At 35.1% G+C, this 5,875-nt stretch overlaps 1 long non-coding RNA gene across 1 annotated transcript; it reads right to left on the bottom strand.

Moving 5' to 3' along the window:
• Nucleotides 1–780: 780 nt before the first annotated feature.
• LOC138683456 (uncharacterized) lies at nt 781–4,017 on the bottom strand. The gene is made up of 3 exons (XR_011322982.1): nt 3,814–4,017; nt 2,277–2,378; nt 781–922 (listed from the first exon to the last, which is right to left on the bottom strand). It is a non-coding gene; the product is annotated as an uncharacterized lncRNA (long non-coding RNA).
• Nucleotides 4,018–5,875: the final 1,858 nt, after the last annotated feature.

Genomic DNA, 5,875 nt, shown 5'->3' with positions numbered 1-5,875 from the left:
TTTCTAAACTTAAATATCTTTCCTGTAACAGAGTATGTTATTAGGTGTAATCATTCTTAAGTAACAGAAGACTGTGAATAACAATTCATCAGTAGAGAAGTACTATTTTGCATAGCAAGCTTTTTTGCCCCCCCCCCCCCCATTTCTTGAAGATATGATATTGGCAACCCTGAATATTGAGATGATTCAATTAACTGGAGAAGAGGAATGAGAGAATGATTCAATTTCTATACACTGTTCATAAAAAAAACCCAACCCCCCAAACCCCAAACAAAACACAAACAAACAAAAACACACACACACCCCCAGCCCCCCCCCAGGTCACTACCAATGAGAAGGTATAACCTTTTTCACAAACTTTTTTATCTACAGCTTAAAATCAGCTCAATTTCAACTTAGCTTTATTGACTAGCCAAGAGAGCTTATTACTGTCAAACCTGTAATAATTTTGGGGGGTTTTGCCTCTAAAATGTTTAAAAATTTGGCATGAACTACAGGATTCCAACTTAAATTTTATCTGAGACAACCTACTTAAGTAGTTTCCTATTTCTTCAATAATATTCAGGGAGGACCTTCAACTCAAAAATATGCCACAAATAAGACTACTTTAAAAATAAAAAGTGCTGATGAACATTTTTCAGTAACACTGTAGGTAATACAGACTCTTTTGCTCAGAAATGAATAGCGATACATATGTTCCTTTGAGAGTATTTATTTTTAAATATTCCAAAACATTAATCAAAACTGAGAAGCACAAGATTATGTATTTCAAGTGCAGAGAAGTGAAGCCTGGGTAATTATAAGCATTATGTCACCACAACAAAAAATTATATTATTTATGAAAAACATCTTACTCTCTATGTTTTTTCTTCTTGGTTTCACTGGAAGAGTCATCTGCAGAGTCTTCACTGCTTGATGAATCCTGCAGATGAAGAAAAGAATATATACAATTCATTTCCACAAAAAGAATGAAGTATTTTTAGTATTAAAAACATAATTCAGCTCCTACTTTCAAACTGAAATCATATTCTTCATGTCTTATCCTCTTCATCCCCCTCAGTGTACCCACTGATACTGAATGAGATCAGGATTGCTATTGATTTCATATTTCTCCATCTATCAGTATACCACGTCAGCAGAACTCTAGAAAACACTACAAAAACTCTGTCTTAAAATATAATCATTGTGCCTACATATAGTCATGGTTTAGACTGCTGCAAGTTAATAAATCAGGATGAAGGTTCTATCAAAAGCCTAATAAAATCTCCTGCCCTTTGAGAGCTCTCTCACCTTTCATATCCTCTCACATTTAAACACCACTAAGAAAATGTTGAGAATAGCATGTATGTTTCTTTTCTCTCCACTCCTAAACAAAAAAATAATAAATAAATCGATGAACCCTCTTAAAATTGTTTCCCTAAAACCAATCTCATAGAGGTTAAATTTCGATCATTTTTATCCTAAAAAAGAGTCTTCAGGAAAAGAGTACTTAGCAACAGCTATAAATTAATATTTTAACTATATATGATTAACTCCTTCCTTTAGTTTTAATCTGACTAAAACAAAAAACCATCAAAAAAACCCCACCCACAGTAATGATTAAAGACTTGTGATCGCAATGCTTACTTTTTTTTTTAATAATGAAGAAAATATGAAAGCCTGCTTTTAAATAAATTTTAATTCACAGTCACTAGTGTCCTTAAAAGATATTCCTACTGCACAAAGTCAATTTTTGTTTAGCCTATGGTTTAGGTTTTAAAAATCTCTAAAATTGAAGCATGGTTCTTAAAATACAAGAATTCTTTTATAACTGTTACAAAAGTTGCAAAAATCTAGCTTTCTGTTCCATATAGTGCTTTTGAAAACTGCAACAGCTACCTTTTTCACTATACTATTGTTTCTATATAAAGTCTTTTAGCATTTTTAACTGTCTTTATGGAACTCAGAAGGCAGAAATACAATGAAAGTTAATACTACGTGACTTGAAAATTTTGTCCATACATCACAGAATATCTAGCTAAAAATATCAATCTATCTCAACTGCTATCATTTTGGCACAACTCACCTGAAAACATGCAACTAAATTCTCCCCCCCCATGTTTCCTTATAAACATGTCAGTTATTTGAACATTACTTTTATAGACTAAACCAAGACTTTTTAAACATACACACACACTTAAGAGAACAGAACTGGGCTCTACACAATTTTATTCTAACATGTGGGGTAATGAGACATGCATGTTTACATTTTATTTACTAATTTATATGTTATTCACCTCTTCTGAACTGCTGTCTGATGAGGCTGCCTTCTGCTGTTGTTGCTTCTTGAGCACTGCTGATCTCTGCACAGCAAGTATAGTTGGACTGGACTTCCAAAACTGAATTGGAATTCAGATACAAGAGTCATTTAAACCTAGTGAAACTTTAAAGTTTACCACATACTTACTTTTCTTAAGATGAGCAGCATCGCTATTAACACGGATCTCAATTTTATTAATAATAAAAAACTCACTATAAAATACCACATGCATTAATAATATTGGATAGCATTTTAAAGTAGTGAGACTTCTGCAGAAAGGAATGTTATATGAGAATTGCCAGCACAATTTTTACAGTAAGTATAACAATAGTTGTGCAGGCCTCTGTATTATTAAGATAACTTTTTTTTTTTAAAGTAAATTTTTAAACTGATCTAGATAAGTCCTTTCAGGCCACTTAGCTGATATATTTTTGCTTCCTATGGGAATACTGAAGTACATAGAATCATAGAATATCTCAAGTTGGAAGGGATCATCAAGTCCAACTCTCTGCTCCTCACAGGACTACCTAAAACTAAACCATATGACTAACAGCATCATCCAGACACTCCTTGAACTCTGACAGGCTTGGTGCTGTGACCACTTCCCTGGTCCAGTGCCTGTTCCCTTCTCTTCTCCAAGCTGAACAAGTGACCTCAGCTGCTCCTCATAAGTCTTGCCCTCGAGACCTTTCACCATCTTGGTCATTTATAAAAACATTGAAGAGAACTGGCCCTAACATTGAGCCCTGGGGAACTCCACTGGTGACTGGCCGCCAGCCTGATGTAACCCCATTTACTACAACTCTCTGAGCCCAACCCATCGGCCAATTGTTCACCCATCATATTATGGACTTGTCCAGCTGTGTGCTGGACATTTTGTCCAGAAGGATACTGTGAGACACACTATCAAAAGCATGAACACGAACAACAACAACCCCCCCCCCCCCCCAAAAGAATCCTTAACAGCCTTTGAATCTTACGGTAGGAAATATTTTATTACCTTTCATATATATCATCCAAATTAAGGCCATATTACACAGAGAAACAGGAGAATTTAGGTAACTTTCATCCATTGCATTTAAGAGATTTCTAAACACCACTTTTCTTCTAAATTTGGAAGACTTTATCCCCATACAGAAGACAAGCTGCATCTAAGCCTGAAATTGTCATACAATCATTTATTGATATGAAGAAACTAAGCATTAGAGAGACAACTTTAAAAAAATTTTAGAAATAACAACATTATGTGTGCCTTTGTCTTCAAAAATATGCAATAAGTTGATAGGTGCTTCTGCGTGATAAAATTTAGGTAATTATCTAACTGTAGGTATTTACAGAGATGAGAATTTAAGAGCCCAATGTTTGTTATGAGAGCCAACCATGTGCATTCACTAAACCGATCAAGTTAGAATTCTAAGTAAAAATTATGGGGTTTTTGTTTGTTTAAATAAAAACTACTCTGCACAGAGTGGTTCCCCCCCCCACAAAGGGTTAATTTACATGTTTTGTTTTACCTCAGATCCATCAACTTTTGGTGGTGGTTTAGCTTGAACTTGTTTCTTCTCTCTAGATGTGTCAGACTCTGATTCTGATTGACTGCCTGACTCTGAACCAGACTCGGAGCCACTGCTACATGATTGACTGCTACTTCCATCACTACTGCTTCCAGAGCTTGAACCAGATCCAGAAGCTGATGCTGACCCAGAATCATCATCTGATTGGCTGCAATTAGAAATTAACACGACATTACACAATGGCTAATTAAATAGGATTAAAAAAAAAAAAAGTCACATTAAAAAGGCTTTAGTTTCACATATAAATCAATTGTTAGGTTAACCCAGACACATGGATAGCATGCAAATGAATGTACTGGATTAAATAAATCAGGAATGAAAATTCAGAGTTTAATCAGATCCTTTTCACTAAACCTTAAAAGAAAAAAGGGGGGGGGGGGGAGAGGCGAGAAAGAAGGGAGAACATTAATCATTAATGTAGAGGAGTCAAAAGAGGGTATCTCTCACCCACCCAAACCCTTACTTAGCTCTATCAAACCCCACGTATTTTTGTGTATACACACACACACACACTCTTGTTTTAAGTCTTTTTAGATCAGCAGTGTGTCCCCTCCCAAATTTTTTTTTTTGAGCATGCATTTCTTCAAAGCAATTATAAACTCCGTTTTGTTTCCCTAGTTTTACTTTTTTCATTAAAAAAATAGGGAAAAAAAAAGAAGTATCTTTAAGGAAGCACTTGCAAACTACATTTCATGTTGTGATTTGGACCAACTATATACAAAATACTACCAAACACTTGATTAAATAAAGTGTTTATAAAAATAACTGGAAAACCAGAAGTGTGTTGTCACACATAATATAAATTCATGCAGACCATCTTATACTGTTAAAGTAACAGCAGTAAAATTCCCCACACAGACAAACTCTGAATTTGTCACTGAATAAATGACTTGTGCCAAGTCATATAATCAGTGACCTTAGCATATTCTTTGGCCACTGGATTATTCCACCTGTACATTTATTTCACACTAGATTTAACATATTTAAATAGAATAATATTTCAAGTTAAACATTTATTTCATGACTATTCAAAACCATAGAAACATTTGGTTTTCTAAAACAATTTTACAAAGGAACAGAGTTAAGACTTTAATAAAATTCCTCATTAGGTTAAATACTACCATACTTTAGAGATATCAAGAGGGAAAACATTGGAATTACAACACCACACAAGCAAAATAATTGTAAATTATGTACACTTGGGTTGCAAGCATTTAAAAAGAAACAAACCCCCAGTAAAGATAATACCAAAAATCCAAAACAATAAAACCCCCAAAGCTGATATCAAAGTCTAAGCCTATCAGTGCCAGGACAATTCATCTGGCTGTCAGCCAGCAAGGGGGGTGGGGGGGGTGGGGGGGCGTGGTAGGTCGATCATCTTCCGCTCTAGAACACACTTAATTGACAACATTTAAAGCCACAAAACAGAACAACTACTCTCCCTGTTGCTAACACCAATTAAATTGTACTAGTGAGGGAAAAAAATGAAGCTATTCACAAACTGATTCCTGTAGACAGCACCTCAACCAACCAGCTGCATCTGTTGACTTTGAAAGAAAGAAACAAACCATGAAAAAGCTTCCTTATTTTGAAGTGGGGGATATGAAGAAATACGACTGCTGGGTTTACTTACACTTGCTGAGGAGAAAACTGGGGAGCAACAAGGCTGCTTCCAAACTTCCCATTCCTGTCATCAAGGGCCTACTTCAGGCATGATGCTATACCACTAACATATTAACCTGACTTGAAAAATAAAAGCAAAGCACCCACTGTAGAATATGACTGGAGTTTAAACTATTTACCAGAAATTAAGGGCAACATCCACCATGATTCACCAAAGATATTTTAAATACAATAGTATTATTGTACACAACTGTTACCTTACCTTAAGTGTTGGGTAAATTAGAGCGTTATAAAACAATAGCATTTCTCAGCATAGCATAGTGCCATAGGTAAATATCACAGGGACTATGGAAGATGGTACATGAAGAGAAGAAAATTC

This window comes from Haliaeetus albicilla, chromosome W, assembly GCF_947461875.1.
Source record: "Haliaeetus albicilla chromosome W, bHalAlb1.1, whole genome shotgun sequence".
Lineage (NCBI taxonomy): Eukaryota > Metazoa > Chordata > Aves > Accipitriformes > Accipitridae > Haliaeetus > Haliaeetus albicilla.
The sequence above is the reverse complement of the archived record's forward strand: the minus strand, read 5'-3'. Positions and strand labels throughout refer to the sequence as shown.